We start from the raw sequence: 26,938 nt of genomic DNA, 5'->3' as shown, positions 1-26,938 counted from the left end.
CGTATCTCTACATTTGTTAGTGGGTATGCCTGTCTCTTTTCCCTCTTTTTCCTCTCTTTCTCCACCTTCCATTGGTTGCCCGCCTTCCTTTTTCTGTTCTTTTCCTTTTTCTAACCTATTTTGTTTTCAGGTGGCAAACCTATACCCCCAACGTATGAACAGATTGTAAGGGAGTGGGAAGTGGGTTCCAGGGGATACACACAACTATGAGCGGATACTGGAATCTGCAGATAGTTTCCACAACTTCCCTCTCAATATAACCTTAAAACTGCAAAAAGTACAATCCCTCACTCACAGTCCAGCTTCAGAATTGAACAAAGCCAGAGGATCCACATAAGAAAGAGTAGAAGATTGAACAAACAGAAGTAAAAGCTACCCACCCATTCCCTGAGCAACAGAATTAAAGAAGAGTTTAAAAAGGGGAGGGGGGAAGATAAGGGGGAGAAAAATCTACACAAATGAAGAAAACCCAACAGAAGAATATGGGTCTTGCACAAACCCCTGGTAGGAGAGCCACTGAGAATACAGACTTCGGAATGCAAACAATGAAGAGCCCCCAAAATGACTGGTCTTGAACCACAAATCCAGATATCAAGACATTAATAGAGAGAGTAATTAGAATTGAGGAGAGGCAAGAGGAAAGAATGAAGAGGATGATAACTGAGATAACAGTAATAAAAAATAGAGTGAATGAAAGAAACAACAAACTGATAAGGATGGAAAGCAGAATTAACCAAGCAGAAGAATCTCAGAGCTTAAGGAACAAAATACAGAATTAACCCAAACTGTTAAAAACATAGAAAAGAATATCAAAAAGACAGAATAAAATCTCCACAGATGAGTGATTATTTCAAGATGCTGAACCTAAGATTAATTGGAATCCCTGAGGCAGATAGAGAAACCGAGACCACCCTGGAAAAGCATTCCATGAGATTATCCAAGAAAACTTCTCATCCCTCATCTCATCAGTAATACAACTATTCAAATACAAGAGATTCAGAGAACCCTTGCAAGACAACAAATAAGAAGACCAACTCCTACACACATAGTGATTCACCTACACAAAGTAAGTATAAAAGAAAAAATTCCTAAAAGTAGCAAGAGAAAAAGGTTAGACTATCTACTGGGGAAGACCAATCAGAATGGCAGCAGACTTATCTACAGAAACACTTCAGGCAAGGAGAGCCTGGAGCCCAATCTTCAAAGTTCTCAAAGATAAAAAATTTCAACAATTATTACCTACCCAGCTACGCTAAGTTTAATCAGTGATAAAGAATTACAATCCTTCCCAGACATTCAATCTCTAAGAGCTTACGTGGCATCCAGACCAGCTCAACAAGAACCACTTAAGAAAGTATTAAACACAGAAGAAAGAAGAAAAAGAATGACAGCACCCTTTCCAAAAGTGCAGGAAAAAGACTGAAACCACACAAATCAATCAAAAAATCAAAAGAAAGACAACACTCTATAAGAACCTCATGACAGAAATAAACTCTCACATCTCAATATTTAGCCTGAATGTGAATGGACTAAATGCACCACTGAAAAGAAACAGAATGGCAAACTGGATAAAATATCATGAGGCAATAATATATTATCTTCAAGAGACTCATCTTACCAGAAAGGACACTCCCAGACTCAAAGTAAGAAGATGGGAAACAAAATTTCAGGCGAATGGAAAACAAAAGAAGCAGGAGTCATGATCCTAATATCAGGCAAGATACCCTTTAAATTATCAAAAATGTAAAAAGATACAGAAGGTCACTACATAATGATAAAAGGTTCAATCCATCATCAAAAAATAACCACCTAAACATATATGCACCCAACATAGGATCACCAACTTTCATAAAGCAGCTTGCAGGTAAACTAAAAAAAAATATTGACTCTAACACTATCATAGCTGGGAACTTAAATACCCCACTCACGACCCTAGACAGATCATCAAGACAAAAAAATCAACAAGGAGATCCAGAACCTCATCAGGACGCTTGACCAAATGGACTTAATTGATACCCACAGAACATTCCACCCAACAACCATGGCGTATACATTCTAATCATCACCACATGGAATGTACTCTACGATCGACCACATTGCGGTCATAAATCAAGCATAAACAAATTCCGTAAGAAAGAAATATGGCCATGCACCTTCTCAGACCACAGTGAAATAAAAATAAATGATCAATACCAACAAAGCTCTCCCAAAACCCGCAAAGACATGAACACTAAAAAGCATGATGCTAAAGAACTCCTGCGTCAATGCAGAAATCAAAACAGACATTAAAAGATACCTGGAAACAAATGAAAGCAAAGAAACATCTTACCAAAACCTCTGGGATGCCATGAAAACAGTACTAAGAGGGAAATTCATGTGTCTACGAACACACATGAAGAAAATGGAAAGATCACAAGTTAACAGCCTAGCAAATCACCTAAGGAAGCTGGAAAAGCAAGACCACCAAAATCTTAACTTGAGCAGAAGATCTGGATCACCAAAATAAAAGGCCAAATTCGGGACACAGAAGACAAAAAGATAGCACACACACACACAAAAATCAATGAAACAAAAAGCTGATTCTTTGAAAGAATAAACAAGATTGATGAACCCCCTAACTAGACTGACCAAGAAAAAGAGAGAAAAGCCCAAATAAACACAATCAGAAATGCAAAAGATAAAATCACAATTGACCCCAAAGAAATGCAAAAGATTATAAGAGAGATCACTATGTCCACTTGTATGGAAACAAACTTGAAAACCTATAGGAAATGGAGGACTTTCTGACATCATACAACCTCCCCAGGTTTAAAGAAGAAGAAATCGAGACCCTAAATAGACCAGTAAGAGTCCAGGAAATTGATTATTTCATAAGAATACTACCCACACACACACACACACACACACACACAAAACTATGGACCAGATGGCTTTCCAGCAGAAATCTACAAAACATATAAGGAGGAACTGATACAAATCCTACTGAAAGTATTACAGGCAATTGAGAAAGATGGAACTCTCCCCAAATCATTGCAGGAAGCCAACATCACACTGATACCCAAAACTGGTAAAGATCCAACAAAGAAAGAGAACTATAGGCCAATACCCTAAGGAATACAGATGCTAAAATTCTCAACAATATCCTAGCAAACTGGAACCAACCACACATCTCAAAAATCATCCACTATGGCAGCTTTTCTTTTTCCTTTTTTCTGCCTTGAATCTTCCTTTTTCATTCTCTTTTGCTCACTAATAAATTGTTTTTAAATTTCTTTCTTTAAATCATCCAGCATGACCAAGTAGGTTTCATTCCCCAGGATGCAGGGCTGGTTCAACATTCGCAAGACCATATACATAATTAAATATATCAAAGATGTAAAAACAAAAACCACATGATTACATCATTAGACACAGAAAAATCTTTTGGAAAAAATACAGCACCCTTTCTTCATAAAAACCCTCGAACATCTAGGCATAAATGGAACATACCTCAAAATAGTAAGAGCCACAGCCAGCACATGCAGAAGATTAAAACAAGAAGATTAAAACAAGACCTATCAGCATACACAAAAGTCAACTCTAAATGGATCAAATACCTAAATGTAAAACCTCAAACTATAAGAACCTTAGAAAATGCAGGAGACACCCTTATGGAAATTAGAACTGACAACCAACTCCTGACCAAAACCCCAAGTGTTCATGCCATAAGAGATAAGATAGACAAGTGGGACCTCATCAAACTGACAAGCTTCTGCAAAGCCAAAAAAGAAAAAGTACGGAGACAGTCCACAGACTTGGAAAAATTACTTGCCAAATGTATGTCCGACAAAAGCCTAACATCTAGGATCTACAAGGGACTCAAACGTGCCGAAAAGAAAAAAACAAACTCTGCCTACATAGTGGGCAAAAGATATTAACAGACACTTCTCAAAAGAAGACATACAAACAACCAACAGATACATGAAAATATGCTCAGCCTCAATAGTCACCAAAGAAATGCAAATAATTGTTCGAGGTTCAAAGAAATGCAAATTAAAATCACACTCAGATATCACCTGTTTTTTGAGTTATTGATGGCCATCATCAATAACTCAAAAAACAACAGATGCTGGAAAGGATGGGGGGAAAAGGGAATACTTCTACTCTATGAAAAAGATAAGTGCACATGTATGTTTATCACAGCATTGCTCATAATAGCAAAAACATGGAACCAACTGCACTGCCCATCGAAAGAGGACTGGATTTTTTTAAATGTGGTATATAACGTGATGGGCTATTTCACAGCCATAAAATAGGACAAAATTATGAATTTCACAGTAACCTGGATGGAATTAGAGTCTGTAATACTGAGTGATCTATGAAACAAAGAAGTGAGTATCACATGTTCTCACTCATAAGTGAACCTTGAACAATTATTGTAATACTATAAGAAAAGAATTGGCATTAGCAGAAAACTGCTGTGGGTGGGAAGAAGCAGGATTGGCAGTAGTAGGAAACTGCTGGGGGGTGGGGGGGCACACCTCATCAACAAGGGTACCTGCATAATGAACATTTATATACCTAACCCTGAATTGTACCCCACATCTTTAAAATTAAAAAAATTTTTAAAGATAATATACTTTAATTCGAAAGTAAACTGGAGAAAGAGCTGGGCTCAGTGGCTCAGCCTGTAATCCCGCGCCTTTGGGAGACTGAGGTGAGTGGATTGCCTGAGCCCGCGGGCTTGAGACCCGCCTGGGCAGCGAGACCTCATCTCTACAATAAAAATGAAAAAATCAGCGGGGCGTGGTAGTACATGCCTGTAATTCCGGCTACTCGGAAGGCTGAGGCAGAAGGATCGCCGGAGCCCAGCAGGCAAGGCTGCGGTGGCCGGGAGCAGCCACTGCACTCCAGTCTGGGCGACCGAGTGAGACTGCAACTCAAAAAAAAAAAAAAAAATCCTGGAGAAAGAGAGGGAGAAAGAGGGGATTCATTTCCCTAAAGGAGGAGGGGGGTCACATGGCTTGGCCATAGCTCAAAGAGCACACAGCCACATGGCCACATCGTAGCATAGCAAGGCAACGGCAGTGGCAATGGCTGCCTTTTCCTATTTTTTAAGGGGAAAATATCTTTAAAACACATTTCTCAATAATTTAAAATAATTTCTTGAAACCTTCTTAAACATTTTATGTTTATCATTTTTGCTATCCACTAGGAAATGACCAAATAAAAGCAAAAACAACATGAGATTTTTGGAAACTGTGTACTTTTATGGACATCTGCCTATGGTTGTGATTTCACTTACTACATTTCAAAACATGTCTTGTGAGTTAGTTTCTAGTTCACATGTTAGTTTCAAAATAATCACTAACCCATGGTTGTTTGAAGAGCCTCATACTTTCCAGCAGCCCCATGGCAGAATACATTTGAGACTCAGTATCTTCCCATCTAGTTCCACAAAAACAAGGATGATGTTTATGTTATTACACTCTTTTCCTACAGTGCTTTGCTCATTGCCTGGCCCACAGTAAAGCTCAATAGGGCTTTGTTAAATTAATAAATCAGATTTAAATGATTCAGTCATACATAATCTTCATACTTCTTTGCTAAGAGAGATAATGCTCTGAAACATTATCTGAAAACTATTGCCAAAAAGGCAACCCTGACACAAAAATACTAAGTATACATATATATTCATAAAATGTTATCAATTAAAGACTTTTTAACTACAAGCTCATTGTGATAGGCAGAAATCTAAAATGACACCCAACGTCCCTCACCTTTAAATAATCCCCAGCCCTGAATGTAACTATGATGAGATAACCCATGATTATGTACAAGCACCTTACACAACAAATAGGCAACTACCCTGAGGGATCCTGACCTACCAAACCAAAAAACACAAAAAAGCACAGCAGTTTCTCCAGCTGATGGCAGAAGAGAACGTCAGAGGGATGTGGTCTGGCTAGCCTAGAAAAAGCAAGCATCCATGCTATGAACTGCCCACATGGACCACATGACACAGAACTGCCAGGCAGGCAGCTTCTAGGAGCTGAGAGGAGAGTGGCTACTGATGACAACTCGCAGGAAGATGGGACCACTGTCCCAAATAACAACAAACTGATTTCTACCAACAACCAGGGAGTTTGTAATAGGACCCTAAGGCCCAGGGGAGAACAAAACCTTGGCCAACACCTTAATTTCAACCTAGTGAGATCCTGGGCCGACAAAAAAAAAAGAGCTATGCCATGCCAAGATGTCTAATCTATAGAAAGAGTGACATAATAAGCCAGTAAGTTTATGATAACATGTTACACAGCAATAGAAAATATACTCATTTTACTGAAATTGCTTAAAGTACGTTGACAGTCAAACAAAATGTTCTTAGGAACACTGTAGATACCACTTTCCAAATCTGATACACTGTATCAGATCTAGGAGAAAATAAGCAATGATTCTCATAACTATCAATATATGAACATATATTGAGGCTTCTCTGCACAGTATCACTCCATTAATATTATAAAGCTCATTAACACATTCTCCACATAATTAAGTTTATACACAATTTATACCAGATCTCCATATCACCTAGACTATGTGACTAATACCAGTATCAGCCCCTATGTTGGACATGCACCTTCATCCAGAAAAGTAATCTATACTTGAGTTTTCCATATGGGGTAAAGTAACTGTCCTGGAAAAGTTGCAAGTTTCCAATATTTGGGATGAACTACTTAAATGTGATCTGGCCATCTCTGTTAACCACAAGTACAACAGAAAGGAGAATGCAAGCCCTTCATAAAGATCTGGGGAATCACCTCTTTTGATCTCACAAGGTGCAAGTCCTGAAGAGAAGAACAAGGGGTTTGATTTAGAGAAGGGAAGGTGAAATAAGAATACTGCTCATTTCCTCCAGAAAGTTGCAATTTCTGGCAGCTCTTCAAATAAAGTTATTGAAGTACCCAGGATGCATGAAGAAAAGATTGAGAAGCCTAAATCTCAGGAATTAAAGAGGGGTCTCGGGGACAGACCATACATGAGTAGTGCTGCCGGCATACAGTCGCCAGTCGATTGCTTCCAACAGCCTGTCGGCAATCTGAATGAACACTTCCCCTCCTCAAATAGAGTATATCTTTCTGTCCACAACAAAACACTTATGGTCAGTACAGGAAAAGGTCTAGGCATAATAAAAGATATAATCTCATATATTTTTTAAAATCTCAGGGACAGACGCATGATATGCCAATTTGGAAAAAGTCACTGAGAATCCAAACCTCAAAAAGATTTTTCCACCCACCAAAACAGTAGCCCTCTGATCCACTATTAACTTCCACATACATCCCTGGTGCCCAGAGTCTAGTCTATGTTCCAATTCTCCACTGAAGAAAATATATCAGGGGAAGATAACAGATTCCAGTTCAGGGGCCTGAAATGCAAAGCAGCTGGGAAATATCCAGCTGTTACCAGAAGACCAAGATACTTTCAAAAGTATCAGGGAAAATGATGGAAGGACAACGGAATCTGGTTAAAGGGGATCCATGACCACACTGGAATTATTTATTTGAGCATCAAAAAGAATACTAAAATTATGGATACACAGAACAAGTTGAATTGTTGAAAGACCATTCATTCATTATGATTTCAAAAAAGAAAAGTTACTATAAAGGGCAAATAGCAATTATCCTATAAAGGAAGGATGAACATAATAGGATACAGTTGGTTCTAAGACACAGAACCGTAAGCCAAACAGCACTTGAAAAAAGTAGGAACTGTACCAAGCATAGGAGTGGCTGATCAGGGCCTATGGGGCAGGTCTGAGCAGCAGGAAGAGTGAAAAGGGAGCAACATGACATATTCTAAAAATTATGGCCCAGGCAGACAGTTGTAACACAACAGGCTAAAGGGCGAGCAATGAGACCTCAACAATGCTCTACAAAATACATGTCTGGTGGAGAGACAGACTACACAGGAAACCTATCAGAACCAATATGGAAGGCATTTTTTAAAAATAAGTTACATTTTAATAACATAACCCTTAAAATGAAATTTCCACTTAACTGCCAACCAGTAACACAGATATGAGTCACAGATTCGGAAAAAGCAGCCAGGACCCCAACAGTCAACAGCTCAGATCCTGCAAGCCTGGCTTTTCTGAGAAGGTCCTGTTTCACTTATGGCCCTATAAAGATTACACAACCCCAAGAAAACATAAAAAATATGACTGAACCCCATGAAAGAAATCTAAGTAGACCAATAACCCTAGGAAGACATAAAAAGAGATACAGAAATAATGAAATCCATAGTGTTAGTGTTTTAAAATAGGGCAAGTATAAGCATAGCAATATGATTTGCAATAATTATATTTGTATGTTTTCTCTGTTTAAAAGTATCTGGAATATGTTAAAATGATCAGTCACACTAAATCAGTATATGAAACTAAGAGAATTCAATTAAGTCAGTAATCAGTGCTTAAATAGGGACAGAATAATTGGTTTTCAAAATTACATGTATTAGCTACATATATTTGTAAGGATGTGGCTACTTGGACAAATTCAAAGGCTACGAGCAGGAATTGTTCCAGGCAGAGGAGATGCTCAGATGTTCCACACACTGTCAACTTCTACTGGCCTTTCCACATACTTTGTTAGTGCCCTCAGCCTGATAAACCTTCCTCCCACACCAAGCCATGACCTTTCTCAAGGATAACCTGTGCCCAGGAACCCCATGGGTTAAATCCCTCTTACTCAAACCAACCCTTCATTAAGACATCACCTCAGTGACTGTGCATTTAGTCTCCTCCAATATTGTATATATCTTAGACTGTAATTGTTCTTTTTTGTGATACTTTAATTTCAGCCACCTGTCTCCCCCATAGGGTGAGAACTATGCCTTACATTCATTCTACAGACACTAAGAGTATCTTTCCTTCAAGTTTCCTTGTGAAGGATCTAGTAAAGATTTGTTGACTAATTCATTAAAAATAAGGGACTTCTACAGGTTAAAAGTGGCCTTCTCAAATTATGGAGTCAGAATAAAACTCTAGGCCAGTCGCAGAAGACAGTTGTGCTATCAGGACTACATGACAACAACAAGACATTCTAACATGAGTGGGAATTAAGAAAATGTTTTCTCTATGAATGTATTATTTTCACACTATCTTGGTCCATTTAGAACCAAAAATCATATATACAAGAATGTTCCATGGTATCTGAAGACATATAAAAAGGATAAATCATCACAAACACCAAAATAAACTTCTGTTCTCTTTTTCCCAGCAAATTCAACAGAACCTAGAATGTCAAACTAGTTTAGCGACATACCCACACATATGGATAGCCATCTGAATCAATTAATTTGGTCCACTCGTTATTTAATAGGGGTTTGTTCATCCACTGGCCCACTCAAAGCTCAGTAAAAAATGTTAGAAATTCAAACAGTGTCAGAGGCTCTAAAAGTCACAGTTTGACCTACAATTTTAGCTTAGAGCTATGTAAAATCCAGAAAACTGTCTATTGAACTCACAGCAATGTATTTGAAAGAGCACAACTTAATTCAGTTAAGGTTGGCATTCATTTCAAGTGAATTCATTCGGGCTGAAAATTGTCCCTTTGAATCAACCACTTTCTGTTGATCAGCATTTTACTGAGTTCAGAATGTGATCTTCTTTAATTCTTCACTCCACACTCTCAGTTGCAGGCAGACACTGGAAAAGAATTGGTTTAAAGAATTCTAAGTTGAGCCACAGCAAATATACATCCGTACATCAGGTAATAGCTAGGTCATGCTCTTTGATATTCATGAAAGGAATATCCATTGCGGACCCATTGCAAAACTGTAAAATGAGCAAAACTCTTGACAACCTCTTACATTTGTTTTCCCCCTGTTCATTATCCCATGAGGGCCTGAAGGCTTTCTCCTACTCAATATCTTTCCCTAAAATCTGCTTCCAACAAAAAAACATCAACAGTCATTCATACATTTTTTAGCACTTTAAATCAGAGTTTTGCCTGTCTCAGAATTAGTTGAACTTTAATATTATAGAACAAAAAGCTCTCTCCCTTGCAAAAGTAATTTCAGTTATCAGGGGACAGATGGGCAAGGTTTAAGGGGGGGGTGAAATAGGGAAAATTTCTAAGTTCTAATGTCACTGGAATCATCACCCATGACAGCTGTCTTCATCTAGAACCCTGCAAGATCTAAAAGTACGTTTTCCTCTCTTTGGTTGTATACTTTATTCTTTACTCCCTAATTGTGTGTGTGTGTGTGTGTGTGTGTATGTGTGTGTGTAGAGACAGCAGTATGAATGGCTACAGTCTTCTCATCTGTAAGATGATACAGATGAAGTAAACAGCTTTCAGATCTCTTACAGCTCTAATGTTCTATTATAAACTCTAGGCAGCAGTTTACAACTGGCAAATAATTTTAACTAGATCAAATAGCAAGGCTAGACATATAAATTCCCTTCTTCATGCTTCCTGTTGTGCTCCCTTTTCCTCTCAGAACAGACAAGTACACACCATGAAGACTTCTCTTGATGTCTGAAGTCTTTTCAAATTTCCCTTAGCTCTAAAATCCTGTTTCTTGGTGGTGGTATCCTGGGCACTTTGGTTGGAGAATTGAGTGCAGCAAGTGTGCAGCAGTACATGTTGGAGGACATCTGTCAACTTTGGTTCTACTAAATGCTAGTCATGCCCATGCATTGTTGCAACCAAAAACTGCCCTCACTATAAACTATACTATGTTTATACTGTACTTCGTAACTTGGTATTTAAATATATGTTGTTATGTGTTTTCATATAAGCTACTGTGGAAGTAGTTTTCATATGTCCGCTCTGCTCTGTTGGAGTGGGAGCAGCTCTGTCTTTGTTTTGTTCTCTTTCTCATGTGTTTATATTTCCATGACCAGAGTGTAAACACCTTGAGCACACAAACAATATCTTTCACTTCTTCAGTGTCCCCAAAGCACAAAAGACTGGGTATGTAATGGGTGTTCTGTTAATATTTACTCACTGGCGAATTGTTTTACCTTTATACTCTCTCCCCTTTAACTAAAAATAGGCCACTAAGAACATTAGTCCTGAGAAACTACATAAAAATGAGACACCTTCTGTGTTGAGATCCTTTCCCGTCAATAAAAACTTTCACCAGCTGTTCCCACTCACCAGAACTCAATGTCTAATACTGTGATTTTGTTTTAAAATGCTTATTTCTTCAGAGTCTGACCCAATTTCATTTAAATCCTGAATTTGTGAGTTAGAGGACAGAGTTGAATGGAGAACCCCTGAGGACACCACATTCTTTACGCTACTTCATGGACTGCAGTCTTGTGGCATCCCTTTCTGGATATCAGTGCTTAACATCAACAGAATGAATAACTGATCACTAATTCTACTATGAAATATTTAGGGTGATCCTTCCAGAAGCTTAAGTTTTGGTATACGCTACTAAAATAATTGTATTCAATTTCTTTCTCTTCTGTTCTAATTATACCACCTTTGAGATGAGATATAATTTTGTGTATAGGCTCATACAGATAGATGCACACACTTACCTCTAGGTTCTTCATTTTGTCCAAAGCATAATGATAAGTTCACCATAAGGTTTAAGAAACACTCAGTAAGGATAGAAGCAATGCCTCTATTATTAGTTGTGGCCTGTATCAGTTTCCAGAATGTAGTTATCTTTGGGGATCGGGGTTTCATCTGGGATATTTAGCCCCTCGCTGCTTGTACACTATGGGCACTGAACCGCCTGGGATCTCAGCCCCACCATACTCCTCCTGAGTCAGAATGTTTTTTTAACAAGATCCCCAAGTGGTCTGGGTGCACATTAAAGTTTGAGACACGATGCTCTAAACCACGTCATGAAATATTCTGCTATTATAGTCAAACAAGGGATTGAGATTGTGAGACAGTTCAACTCTTTTAGAAGCTAAATCTGTTTCAGTCCCTGGATACAATATGAGTGATAATCATTTCACTATTCCTTGGGTAACATTTTTTAAATCATATATTCACAAAAGATCCTGGTAATTTCAGATAATTCTTTAATATGGCTTTGAACTCTAAAATAAAAATTTCCAATAATATACACCTAATATATTTACAAATTAAAAAACAACAGGAATGAAGTGAGTGAAGGGCAGAGAAAGAAGACAATACGTGGGTTATCACAGCGTATTTGACATTGCTTCCCCATAGAAATGTGAGTTCATTAATACAGGAGCCCTGTTTTGCTGCTGGCCATACAGCTATAAAAATAATTACCACAAAATTATTCTAAGGAGAACTGAACCCCCAATCTTGCTTTGCCTTTTACTTACAAGATTTATTTGGTAACTTTGGGGGATTGGCAGGGAGAGATACAAGGAAGTCACTTCATGTTTCAGAAAAGAAATTTAAAGGGGAACTTACATTTATGAAGGGTATCTTCCCATAAGGGGCAAAAAAAAATCTTTGCCAGTATGGCATAACTGAACATTTCCAACTCTAGACTGACAAAGCACATGAACTCCTATGTCCATTCTGTGGAAAGCCAGGTGAGATACCATTCAGACACTGTTTCCAATAAAAACATATAGAATATACCAAAAGTTCAGGGGTAGAAAGAGGAAAATAAGTATATTTTTGACCTCCCCCTTGATATCCACAATTACATGCTGGTTAAAATTTCATTATGGAAGAAAGGCTCAGTGAGGGGTATGAGCTTCCTACCCCATGACCAAGGAGCACACAGTGCTGGGAGGTATCAGAACTGAAATCTCTATGGCCTCCCCTCCAACATGAAAGTCAGGTGGCTCAGAAGCAGGCACAGGAGATGATGCTCTCCATGCATAGCAAGGGAGGGACTTTGAGACTCTGCAAAGCAAAAGCCTACTACAATCCACAATATTCCCACAGCTGCAGTGGGGACATGGAATACTCATTCTCTACAAAACAGAAAATCAAGCTACACAAAGTGGCTCACATTTCATGCAAGACGCTAATTAGTGTCTTCATTAAGACACTATTCCCTTAAAGCTCTTCTAGAAAAGAAAAGGCCTGTTCCTACATAGAAGGACTTTCCCCTCACCCACAGAACTGACAGGTTTAAATATAGCTCTTCTTTTGTAGGTTTTGTCTCAGATCGTACCTGAGAAAGGAAAACCAGAGCATATTTTCAAAGGACCCTACACCATGCAGCAGTATGAAATAACCTGGCACAAAGACCGAGGTGTGTTAACTACACCAAGTTAAAAACCTAAAATGTCTACTATGTCAGAAGCACTCATTACTAAAAAACAGAACAGGCTGTGAACTCAGTTCCACAGACCTAAAATCAAGAACATGGCCCAGGACACTTTTTACCTGTACATACACACTTGGTGTTTGAGGCTTAAAAAAAAAAAAATCATAAGGATTTTTGCAGAAGCTGTCATTTGTCTCAAAGACCGTGCAAACAACGGTCTCCGGTGCCTTCTGAATTCTGTTTTTTTCACTTCTGAGTTTCACTGAACCACCTCTGGCTTCTTCTTACTAAACCAGGCTAGCTCTCCCTTCATATTTATACCTTTCAAATATCTGTAGCTTGCTCTTATCCCTCACGTAAGATAAAGCATCCAGAAAGTACAATAACATTTTAAAAATGAAAACTGAAAACACTACTGGAGACATGGCTGATCCATTAGGATCTGAATTCTCCCCCCCGTAACCATATGAACAGCATTTAAAAATAAAAGCCGGGCTCGGTGGCTCAGCCTGTAATCCCGCGCCTTTGGGAGGCTGAGGTGAGTGGATTGCCTGAGCCCGCGGGTTCGAGACCCGCCTGGGCAGTGAGACCTCATCTCTACAATAAATCAAAAACTCAGCCGGGCGTGGTAGCACATGTCTGTAATTCCGGCTACTTGGAAGGCTGAGGTGGAAGGATCACCGGAGCCCAGCAGGTCGAGGCTGCGGTGGCCGGGAGCGGCCATTGCACTCCAGTCTGGGCGACAGAGTGAGACTCCAACTCAAAAAAAAAATAAAATAAAATAAAAATAAAGATGATAAATATTTTTAAATTCCTTCCCTGAAGGTGAAATAAAATTGTATACTACCTTCTTAGCCTTAAACATACAACATACATCTTCTCAACCACAATAATCATCTATTTAATAAAATGTAAATACATTATTAGTGCTTAGATAATAATTTAATGGCTGATGTCAAGAGTGATGTTATTAAAGCTTAGAAGTTAATGTTTTTCTTCTAATAAAATGCAGATTCCACCAAAGAATTCAGGAAAAATACAGGACATCACTCAATAAAGGATTGACTTTTGAAGCCCTTAACATTTTCAGAGAATCATATATGGGTCACTAACCACACAGAGCTTATGAAGAGAAACAGGGAACAATGAACCTATGAGGAGAAAATGGAAGTATCTTTCAATGCAGCTTTAACAATTGGTTCATCTATTGTAAAGAGCTAAAATTTCAGCAACAATAACTTTGACAGCAACCCATTAATAATAAAGTCCAACTGATTTTAGAAGACTGGTTCTATAAACCTCTCCTGTCAATAGTGAACCCTAACTGAGATGTCCATGGTGAAAAGAGCAGAGCAATGGGGTATACATGTCCTGCTGCTTGTCACCCCTTGAAAACAAACCCCAGCCGGGCTCGGTGGCTCAGCCTGTAATCCCGCGCCTTGGGAGACTGAAGTGAGTGGATTGCCTGAGCCCGCGGGTTCGAGACCTGCCTGGGAAACCTGGCGAGACCTCATCTATATAATAAATCAAAAAGTAGCCAGGCGTGGTGGCACATGCCTGCAATTCCAGCTACTCGGAAGGCTGAGGCGGAAGGATCACCGGAGCCCAGCAGGCCGAGGCTGCGGTGGCCGGGAGCGGCCACTGCACTCCAGTCTGGGAGACAGAGTGAGACTCCAACTCAAAAAAAAAGAAAAAGAAAAAGAAAACAAACCTCAGTGCTTCCAGAGGCATTTTACTAGCAACCTTGTATTTCGAGTGAGACTTCATTTAGCTGCTGAAGAATAAGCCCCAGGGCAAACAAGTTATCAACTAGGCAGAAGAATAAGTGTACAGAGCATATGCGTTTCCAAAGTCTATCAGATGATAAATAGAATTCTGAAGCATTCTATTATGACCTCCTTGTATCTATTCAAACTCTGTAATATTAAGAAACAGTCATGTATGTGCTATAATCAAGCACACAAGGGAAGGTTATGCATGATATAATGCAGCTGACAGAAAAGAGAGATGGAAATTAAGAATTTCTAGACGAGTTGACAGTGATGATGATGGCTAACTTTTAATGACCTCTTATTAACAGTCACTATGAAAAAGGCTTTAAAAATAGTTTCTCAATTAATCTCTACAACAACTATGAGCAATGTCTATTATTATGTCAATTGTACAGATGATTAAATTGAAGTACATATGAATGAAGTAACATGTCCGCCCAAGACCACACAGAAAGTAAACACAGGAGTAAGGATTTATTGCAGGACTTGGGACACAAAACTTAAACCCTTGACCACCACCCTGCTGTCATTCTAGCATATCCCCTGGGACTTATATCCTGAGGGAAATAATCAAAGGACAGACGTTATCTGCAATAATTCTCTCCATTCTCTCTTACCTTGTCTAATGCAAAAGAAAAGCACTTTTTTTCAACTTTATTATAAAGCCATGCAAAATAACTGTTCTATGGTTTAAGGTTTTATGGCCCATTTTTCCCTCAAACCTACTATTCAAATGTAACATGCGTTTAATGAATCTGATTCAATCGACTTTATATCAAAACTCAGGCCCTAATAGAAAAATTGCTGGGAGAAGGGCAGAAAGCAATAAGACTCATTAAGAAGGCCCAGGCTAATTGGAAAGATGAGATGACTTGGGTGTTAGATGCTGTCATGTTGACTCTCCTCCATAAATGTTGGGACTCCCTAGACAGTGAATTAAAAGCATGCATATAAACTGCTGACTGACCATGTCTATGAACTCATTGCCAAATCGGCCACGTCAAATAAGTGGACAGCTCTAAGGTCTTAAATCGGCTTTCGAAAAAGAATCCCCGGTCAGAAAAACCGTCTAGATTTAAGAGAAGCAGTATCAGGAGGAAATTTGAGAAAGTGAAAGCTATATTGATGAAGCAGGACTTACCTCATTGAATACAAAACTGCTTAATATGGCATCAAGCTGACCCCCGCTCCCATTTTGGTCAAATTCAGAGGATCCCTGGGGCTGCCTGGCTAAGTGTCCACTGAAAACAGGAACAGGAAAAGAAGGCCCACAGCGGGTAGCAGGAGACTGAGTGGTGTCCCTGACACTGGTTAATGAATAATCATGAACTAATGAGACAATATAATTTCTACAGTATCTGCCAGTTCTAAGATTCCCTGATTCTGTAAGAGAACCTCAACATGATCAGTCTTTGCTTTACAAAGTTAGAGTAAGGGACCAGAAGCACAGTGGGTGAAATTCAAATGTTCATGATGGCAAAAGACATAGTCCAGCTCCCCATTGAGTATTTCAGCTGACCATTGGCTCTCCACCAGCAAAGAACTGACATGAAAATCTCAGCGGCCCAACTGTTAGGATCAATCACCAGGCCACATCGAGAATCCAAATAGAACATCTCCACAGGTCTTTCCCTCAGTGCATTTCTATTCCTTATTCCTGGACCCTTCCCACAGGCTATTATTTTTAGTCTATCTAGAGTATCTATTATGGTGTCCATATGGGAACTTGACTTAGAGACATCATATAATAAGAACAATCGTGTGTAAGACATCATATAATAAGGACAGATAACTGCAGTCTTTTTCACATAAACATCAAAGTGTGCATTTAAGAGGAATGAAATCCTGATACATGCTGCAACATGGATGAGCCTTGAAAGCAGGCTAAGGAAAATAAGGCAGACACAAAAGGCAAAAGAGATATGATTCCATCTAATATAACATGAGGTACCTAGAAGAGGCAAACTCATAGACACAGAAAGCAGAATAAGTTCACCAGGAGCTAGAGGAGGGGTGGAGGGGAGGGATGAGCCGTTACTATCTAGGAAGTACAGATGAATACGGTTTCTGTTTGGGATGATGAAAAAGTGCTGGAAATGAACAGAGGCAATCGAGCATTATGAATATACTTAACGCCACCGAACTATAAACTCAAAAATGGTAAATTTTGTGTTATATATATTTTACCACAATAAAAAAAAGAATCAAAGCACACCAGCATTTCCTCCACAATTGCTGAAACGAACAACAAACAACTTGCCACAGAATTTCTCCTTGAAATATTTTAAAAACAAGTAGTCTTGGCCAGGCATGGTGGCTCAAGCCTATAATCCCAGTACTTTGGGAGGTGGAGGTGAGGGATTCCCTGAGCTCAGGGGTTCAAGAACAGCCTAAGCAACATGGCGAGACATCGTCTCTACAGTAAATCAAAAAATTAGCTGGGTATGGTGGCACATGCCTGTGATTCCAGTTACTTGGAAAGCTGAAGCAGAAGGATCACCCGAGCCCAGCCCAGCCAGTCGAGGCTGCAGTGGCCATGAGCATGCCACTGCACTCCAGCCTGGGCAACAGAGTGAGTCTCAGACTCAAAAAAAAAATAAATAAATAAATAAACTGTAAGTTTCATGAGGACCGCGATCAGATCTGTTTTGCTCATCCTTATACAGAAGACTCTCCACAGATGTTTTGTTCAGCAAAAATATGCTTTTTCAAAAGAAGAGGACTAAAAAGCACCAACTGACTTTCTCTGAGAAAATATAATGGAGCATTTCCAGGAAAAATACCAGCAAAACCATATCTTAGCTTCTTCGGGGAAGGGACTGCATCTGTGTCATCTGTATTCCCTTCACAGATGTCTTACACACAGTAGTTGACTAGCAAATGTCTGTAGAGAATGAGGGAAGAAACTGTATGACTATAAAATCAGTGCCATATTACTACTCTACTATCCCATTATTTAAAAATTAGTTACTTTTTGCAAATATACAATTACTTCTGTCACAGAAAGAAAAACCTTCATAACTTACACAGAGTAAAGGTCAAAATATAGCTAGAACACATCATTCTCAGAAAAAGAAACAGCAAACATAGGGCACATCATCTTCTAAACAGAAAAAGTTATTTATTAAACAAATAATATCAACAACCAAAGTATGAAAAAGAATAGCTTACAGTTCATCTTTATTTTTTATGAAATAATAAAAACTCAAAATAAAAGAAAATTCGAACTCTCTTTGGAAGAAAACCCAAATATTTATTCCCCCCCAAAAAATGCCCAATCTCCAATCTTCATAGTAAATAGTTGAGTGACTACAGAAGTATCTTTAAGACTCTCCCCTTCATAAAAGAAATATACTTACAGTGAGCCGTAACAGTTATCAGCATGTATTTCAATGAGCCTATTAACTAATCAGATGTTCTTTCTTAAATTTACTTATGTCAGAAAATTATAGAGTTGGCTTCCAGCCAACACACAAGCTACTGATGACTTTCTCAACTAGTATTCACCATCTCCATCATTTACATTTTACATAAATTACTAAGTTAATTAAACTGCATGTAAGTGGAGTATTCTTAAAGTATGAAATCAAATGCTGACATTCATGACACTCAGCACCTACAGAATAGGTGGCTCCATACAAACTCACTAGGACCATGTAATGCATTAGTCTCGCTCTGACAACATCAAAATGTGCCCTTCAAGTTCAAAGCCCCCTACACCAAATACTCTGTGACAATTAACTAAGGAAACAGACATTCGACCTCTGAAGATGTCAAGGTCTACATGTCTACCTCTCAATCTCTATATGCCTTATTGGAGCAGCCTGCCTGCTGCCCGGTCCTCCATACGTGCAGGTTCTCCAATACCATCCAAAATGCTAACAGACCACGAGGTCAGCCAGCACTTCAAGCACAGAACTGCATGAAGGATGATCACATCTGAACATGAGAGTATAACCATAACAGGTGCAATGATGCAAAATACCAGCACACTGACCTCTGCTCGCAGCACACACTCAAAACAGGTGCATGTCTGTGCTCAGAAGGGGAGGGAAGAGGATGAGCAGGGAGGAAGCCCCAGATCCCTAAGGAGATATTTATTCTACTCAGATCCAATCCAGCTAAATTCACGGACATCAGTTTATCCCCCACCCCGCCAAAAAAAGTGGTGTCTTGCCCTTCACTTGCTTGACTCAGGGCATTCAGCCAAGCACAGCCAGGCAGAATAATCTATAGGATCTCCTTAAGCCATAATAAATAAGACTAGTTTCGGAAGAAATAAGACTCATCTATGGCAAAGAAGCAGTCAAGCCTTTTCCTCATCTTCACATTGCTCTGGTGTTTACAAACTACAAGCAATAGCCTCCAGCACCTCAAAAGACTCTCCCTTGAGTAATCTCCTGTCAAATTCCTAATTTAAATACCCCCTTTATCAATTGGTGATGTTTTTGGCAGTTAAATAGAAGGGAGCAAGTAAAATGACATGCATAAAACGAATCCTTTTCAAGTTGTAAATGAGTGAGTCAGGATTCAGACTTGCCGAGATGCTCCAAATTAAAACCCTTGCTATAATTTTAAGCATGCTCTGTCTTACCGTTTTGCTGTTGTCTCCCTCAGGCTCGATTCACCTGGAACTCTTTAACATGTCTCTAGCAATGTGTTTATACCAGGCCAGGCTCTTACAGCAACTGAATTCACATCTTTCTGCACTAGCAAGCTGAAATGGTACGGCCGTACTACAACCAAGAGAGGGGGAAGCACAAGCAAAGGAAAAGACAAAAACCCAGACATCACCTAAGAGAAGCTAATCTCAGTGGAATAAGACCCAAAATGGTTCAGAAGAACACAAAGCACATGCTCACATTCAGTATCAATAGCTTTAACAGTTCAAAAATTTTCCCCCAAAAAATCTGATGTTTTTCCTGCAAACACGATGGACTTGCCTGTGGAGTTCCCAGGAAGGCAGAGTAACCGGCTCTGCAGCAGCAATGCAGCCAAGCAGCCGTGCATACGCTGTCCAGGCGGTCACAGCACACTGTCTCTCAGATAAGTATTGATTTGCAATGCAGGGCTGCTTCAAGAGAACACAGAGTGGGAGCCAAACAGCTAATGGTGATCACACAGGAGGAAAAGCATTCAATCAAGGGGATGCACCTCATCATGCTCAATTACATTTGTTAAAGAGCAGTAGAGAAAGCCAGTAAGTGTCCTGAGTGACACCCCCATTAAAGAATAATCCAGGATCCTAGAGAAGCCCAAGTTTCAGCCACCATGCTGCAAAAATGCCTATGTGTATATATTTGTCATATGCAAATGGAGCATAATGAGAACTCTAAAATAACCATGCACCAAATACGTGGTTAAAAAAAAATTGCACAGGTGCAGCATATACAGAACCAAAGTGACAGACACATAATTACGAGTCTGCAGAATTATTGGTGGTCTTAGAGCGTATACCACCCTCAAAAACAAAATACCAACAAGCCAGATCTCACAGTTGACAAATTGTGCCAAGTCATGCCACAAAGGTGTTAGGTGGCAAAGGATGGATGCCAGACTGCTACTCCTAGAGCACCCCCTACAGGAGAGTGGCTGACCCACCCTTGTTGAAAGGATGTCCTACCCCTCGGAACACACTGCCACGAAAGCGCATAAATTAGATTAAGGCAAAACAATGCAACTGAGAAATACCCAAGGCGAGAAATTTAAAAGTCAGGTAGGAAATCTGGCCTCACAAATATTGGCTTATTTAATAAACTAAGGCATAGGAGATGACTGCTGTGTCAGTGATGAGTGGTCAATGTTCCCAAAGTTCCCCAAACCCGAGTGGGCAAGGATGTGAGGAAACTGAGGAAAAGCATTTTCCCTTCACATCTTAACTGGTTTAAATGAATCCTCTCTCCCTCTCTTCCACTTGCAAACCATCTTCACCTTCATCATCTTGAAAGACATTGTGAAGATATTCAACTCTATTTTTTTCCTGCAACAAAGGCTCAATCTTACCAATAAATTCTTCTTTTAATAAATATTATGTACCTTCATCTTCACCAAAGCCAACAGAGAAAGCGATCGCCTTAATATCTAGAAGCCAGTGCACATCATTTCTATATAGCCAACTTCATCTCAACAGGTCTGTCAAGAATCTGAGGTTACATTTCTGACTGGTTACCCCTCCACCCCACAGACACTCCTTTTTCAAAACCAACAGCACTTCTTATTTGAATTGTTCAGGATTTGATCATATGCTGCCTCCTAAAACTTTTCTTATTCAGTCATGGCACATAACACAATGCTAGATAGGGAGCTAGCAAATATTAAATATTTAAAAGAATCAACAAAAAACAAAAAGAATTAACAAATTTCTCAACTTCATATTTTAAGGCTAAAGGTTGTGTTCAGGCAATCTCTCCTACCCTATCATTCCATGTTTCCTGAAAAAGAAAATATCCAAGCTAAAAGTGTTACTTTAGTCACTTCATCTATGTAGTTTCTATATCTCTTCTTTCTATTGAGTTGGCTAATAAGAGCATGTACAATATTGTGGTCACTAAGATATCCCAAATAAAAACCAACAAGCTTAACCCAATAAAATTTCTCCTTTATTCTTTCATTTATACACCCAACAAACAGGTACTGATATGCCCAGCAATGTGAAGAGCCATGTTCTGTATTCAAAAAACTCCGTGAGTGACTAGAAATAAAGTGATTAAAAGGCACTGAAATGAGTGGCTCTGAGAGCCCTCCGTGGGGCACAAATAACTTTCCTGGAGTGATTCAGAAAAAGACTTCACAAAGGAGACAGCATAAAACTGAGGCCTCCAGGTAGTGCCCAGAAGGGGAAGGACGTCTGAGGAACAGTATGAGGCCTGAAACTGGAAGCTGTATGGGGAAATACGCAGTACCCACAATAGTCACCGCTGAAAGCCGAGGGGAAACAGGAAAGGTGCCTCAATACCACGGCATCAAGGGCCCTGTAAGCCATGCTTAGAAGACAGGAACTGTATCCTACAGGAAGTTGTCATTTAATCCAAAAGGCGGGTCCTAAAGGGACAAGAGGTGGAAGAGTGGCTGGATGGGAGCTTTCATTTTACAAGGTAGTGGTGTAGAAAATGGACTGGAGAGTTTAAGGAGAGAGGAAGGGAGAAGGCCACTTGGGAGGCTAAAACAGTGGGTTCAGACTAGGTTCTGGACGAAATAAGTGATGAACATGGAGCCAGAAAGACCATGGAGGCGAGAGACATCAGTGTAAGTGACCTGATGAGTGACTGGACATGAGGTCTAATGGAGAGGAAGAATCTGCACTGAATTCTCCAGCACAACGAGGTGACAGGTGGGATCATAAACCAGTGAATACAGGAAAAACAAAAGCTGGAGGAGGAGAAATTATCATGAATTCAATCTTTTACACCCTGAGCTTTAGGTATCTCTGGATTACCTACGTGGATATGTCGAGCAAACAGCTGTATAAGTGTCTGGAGCTCAGATGAAAGGTCAAAGGTTCTTGATATGCCCAGGTCAAGGTCCCCTAGAAGCAGAGTTGGGCCAGGGTCCTTTACCTTTACTGAGGACAAGATCTCACTGAAAAAGGTGAGGAGGCAGGACAGAAAGGGGAAAGCCAAGGAAGCATGAAGCTCAGGTGAAACAACTGCAGTCAACCTTAGTCTCACTTGAAGCAAGGAGGCCAGGCTTTTGTACCCCTGGGCGGTCAGTCACTGGCTGAGGCCTGGAGAGGAAAGACTTCTGTTTAGCCTAGGTACCCACTGACTAAGTGGATCCAAGCACAGCACCCACCAAACTACGGTCCAGTCACAACGGACGAGCTTTCTTTTCCTCAAAGTTGATTCCTCGGGAATATATCTTTGCCTTCTCTCTGCCTAGAATGTTCATCCCCAGATAATCCCTTGGCTAACTCCTCCTCATTACTCAGCTGAACCTCAGGAATCACCTCCAGAGTCCTTTCCTGGCTTTCCTCTCTTTCCGCTCCGCCCTCCTCTATCACATTACTCTGTTTTTGTCTACTAGTTTACTTTATTTGTTTGTCTTCTTCCCCCACCAGAATGTAAACTGCTCAAGAGGATGGACCTCTACTCATCTGGCCCCAGTTTTCCCAACTCCTAGAGCAGTACTCAGTACCTGCTGAATAAGTAAATATAATAGGAAGTGATGACAGTAGTTCAAACAAATTCTGTGGACTTGTGCAGAGTGAAAATGGATGGGGAGCTTGAGGGATGTGGGGGGAGTAGTGTCAACAAATGTGGATACAGCAGGGTTGGCCATAAGGCAGACTCAAAGATGGCAACTTTAAGAGCTGCAAGAGATGAATCATGATGTTCATGTCATGCAGGATCCACAAGCTACCACTGTTAAGAATACCTTCACCGGGGGCACTGAGATGTTTCTGAAAGCAAACCATGGAAGAAAAATAGTAGAGGTGAAATAAAGAGTCTAGCTTCAAGGAAAAGAGACAAAAAGTCTTGTAAAAACATCACCACAGTAGTCACAGAGGTAAAGATATGCCAGAAGATGACAGGCAAACATTCTAGAATCTAACATCTACTTAGGTCATTTTTGTGAGTAAACAAAAATCAATCTTTTGAAATGTCTGCCTGTATATAAGGTTTTTTAATTCTAAAAAAAGTAGTATGCACTTCCTTGACTTTGTATATAGATTATAATAAACACAATCTAATCTTCAAGTGATAATGGGGTCAATTACACACATTAGCAACAAGCTCTTGGGCTTAGCAGCAAGTAGACTCCTAATCTCAATAACCTAACATCTAAGTGCTTCTCTGCTTCATTTTAATAACCCAATCTCTTTTGGCCATTAGAGTTTCCTTCTGATGGTTGTAAATGTGCCTCCTCCTTCTAACATCACCATACTCTTTTCAATCTTGCTACAAGATTCCTCAACCATCCCCATTCTGGGCAACTATATAATCAGGTTAACTAGGAGAGTGTGTGAATAGAGGACTGGTTTGACAGCTAGGTTCAAAGCAGAATCAGAACTTCTCCTGAGGGGAAAATGCATAAATTTGACTTCATGGGTTCCAACGTGCTCCTTGGCTACACAGAAGCCCTTGTTTCATGCCAGCTTTCCTGGAAGTATCTCAGACACAAGAGACTGCCAGCTGACCTTCACATAAGTAGGGTCTTACAGACAGGTGGGGCCAAAAGACAAACAAAATGCTGGAGAAAACAAGTAATTAAAGAAAGGGATAGAGAAACGCATTTTTTAACTGAACAAGAAAAAAAACATTAACTAAGAAAACTTTTTAAAGACTAGAGAAAGGGTAGGAGCAAAGGCTACTTTATATACATGAATCTACCTATATTGTCGCCTTCTTTACGAATTTATTGCATTAAATCTTAATTAAAATAAATTAAATTAAGCCTAAAGGAAAAGAGAATTTTAATTTTATGTTGAAAAGTGATACAAAAATCTTAGAAAAATAAGTTGGTTTGAAAAGGATTAAAACTGTATAATAACTTCAGCAATTTCTTTCTGTTGTAAACTTTTACAGCTAAATGTCCATGTTATTGATTGATTTGTAAATGTTTATGTTGTTTTAGTAAGTCTAAGCCCCAACTTTTAGGTAAATCTTAAAATTGTTTATAATTTAATTATTCATTGATGCCATTCATTACTGACACTCCCATATATTTGGAGAAAGGCCATTTACTTAAAATATTTTCTCAAGACACTGAAAGTCTGGAGGAGTTTAGATCAAATGTTTAAAAGCCATTTCTTAATCACAATGTGAAATCTATCCATATATTGTTTATGGCATTTCATGGAAACTTTTACGTTATATAACTTTGAGTGTTTCCTGGATTCTGAAGAGAAAAAAGGGAACTACATTTATCAATAAATACAGGTGATTCTATCACAACCCAATACATTTGTTCCAGCAAAACTCTGCATTATGTCAAACTGCACCCTAAAAACAAGAAGACTTGTGGAGAAAAACTAGATACAGGGTGGACTATTCAAAACTCACACATCGGAGCACTAATAAAAACAAAACAATTCTCATAAGCACATCCACACAGGCCATAACTTCCTTGTTGAACCCGGGACTCTAATGAGAGAGATAGAGACCACAAAGAGCCAGCTCCCATGCAAACACACGAGGGTCTTTATTCAGGCTCCAGTCTGGGCTCACGCCCAAAGCAGCAGCTTCAGGGACAAGAGCCCCGATTCATAAGGGCAAGCAGTTTTTATGCACAATTACAGAGGGAGGGGAAAGAACTTTAAACTTGATTTTACATGATTGGGTAATTTCTCCTAATGGGTACAGGAACACTTGGTATTGGTGGGTGCTGCCCGTGATTGACAGAAACCCACTTAATGGGCCGAGTGGAATGTTAGATAAGTTAGGTCCATGCAGTCCCTGCGTACGAAGTAACCTGAGCCGGCAGGCAAAGGGTTACATTAGCCCTTTAAGTTTCCATTCCAAGGTATGCTTAGGAAAGCTTGTTTGCTTAACATTTACATAACATAACATGGTCATTATGGGACAACAAAAGCCAAACTTAACAAAGTTTTAAATATGAATGCTGCAAACACATACAGTGAATGTGGGGTAGAAATTCATATACTAATTCTGGGAATTTATAAAATATCACATTCCTCATCTCTGCATTCCAACTATGCTGAGAGGTTTTGCACAAATGCTATATAAAAGTTTGGTGATGAACTTCACTGAAGTTGGAAAGTAAAAATCCAAAGACAGAGCTACAGCAGGGAAACATTAGGTCATCATGGTGGTCAAGAAGCTGCATGAAAAGTAAACAGGTAAGTGCAGGCTACAATATTTTTTAAAGCCTTCCTTTCTCCCTCCCTCCCCCACTTCCTTCCTTTGGAGTCTCACTCTGTCCCCCAGGATGGAGTGCAGTGGCACGCTCACAGCCACTGCAGCCTCGACCTGATAGGCTCAGGCGATCCTTCCACCTCAGCCTTCCAAGTACTGAAACTCCAGGCATGAGCTACCACACCTGGTTAGTTTTTTGATTTATTGTAAAGACAAGGTCTCGTCATATTTCCCAGGCTGGTCTTGAACCCCTTGGGCTCAGGCAATCCTCTCACCTTGGCCTCCCAAAGTGCTGGGATTAGAGATGAGTCACCGCGCCCAGCTAAAAGACCTTATTTTTGCCTGGCTTTTAAGCAATTTGCTATCAGAACAATGCTTCTTCCCAAGGCTTCAGTCTACTTATTTTTATGAAACAACTTTCCTCTTTCCTGCATGCTTCCTGGTTGTATGTCCTCAATTACCCTGGGTAACCACTTGTCTGCATCAGTCTGTCTCCCATGGCTCAATTACTCATCTTTATCATACAAGGTTTGACAAGGATTATTCACATTAAAACATACATTGGTTTTCTACAGATCATCCATACATATGGTTTCTACGTGCACATTTATGTACTTATTATTTGTTTGGGTGACATATAAAAAGGACAGGCATTCACTTTGCCCACTATAAGTTTTCCTATGTGCATCCTAGCAGAAACACAACTGGAGTTTTGATATGGTGGCATTCCCTAAGTGTGCAGTATGGAGGAGACCCAGATGTAAAAATAATTTTACTATAACCACATTCACAAAAGAACAGTATCAGAGAGTTACAAATGTATAGCTCAAAATGATCCAAGAAATGTGAATTAAATTATAAGACCTCAGTGGCGGACACAAAATCCTCAAGTAGCAGCAAGGGAAAGGCAAAGGCATTAAGAAAAATAGTGAGGATTTTCTCTCTTCCTGGTGTCGAAATGTCAGTGAGAATGGAGGCTACAGATTCATGACCACTGAAAAGCTGCTTAAGGAACCAAGACTCATTCTATTTAATTTACCTAAGTTTTTGAATCAACTATGAAAAGGGAAAAAAAGGGCAACCCTCTGGGGACCCCTCCTGCTCTGGGAGCTTTTCTATCCTCTCAATAAATCCTGCTTTCAA

At 39.6% G+C, this 26,938-nt stretch overlaps 1 protein-coding gene across 4 annotated transcripts in view; it reads right to left on the bottom strand.

Moving 5' to 3' along the window:
- The window catches only part of CDK14 (cyclin dependent kinase 14), a 503,831-nt gene extending 483,566 nt beyond the window's left edge, over positions 1-20,265 (bottom strand). For 2 of the 4 annotated variants that reach the window (XM_008059636.2, XM_021713157.1), the window contains exon 1: positions 19,576-20,254. The gene's annotated coding sequence lies outside the window, so the exon portion shown is untranslated. Of the gene's footprint in view, positions 1-19,575 lie in introns of all 4 variants that reach the window. The other 2 variants (XM_021713156.1, XM_008059637.1) reach the window with 2 other exon arrangements.
- Between the last annotated feature and the right edge of the window lie 6,673 nt (positions 20,266-26,938).

This window comes from Carlito syrichta, unplaced genomic scaffold, assembly GCF_000164805.1.
Source record: "Carlito syrichta isolate Samal-C Ts95f unplaced genomic scaffold, Tarsius_syrichta-2.0.1 Scaffold304306, whole genome shotgun sequence".
In the NCBI taxonomy this organism is placed as follows: domain Eukaryota; kingdom Metazoa; phylum Chordata; class Mammalia; order Primates; family Tarsiidae; genus Carlito; species Carlito syrichta.
The sequence above is the reverse complement of the archived record's forward strand: the minus strand, read 5'-3'. Positions and strand labels throughout refer to the sequence as shown.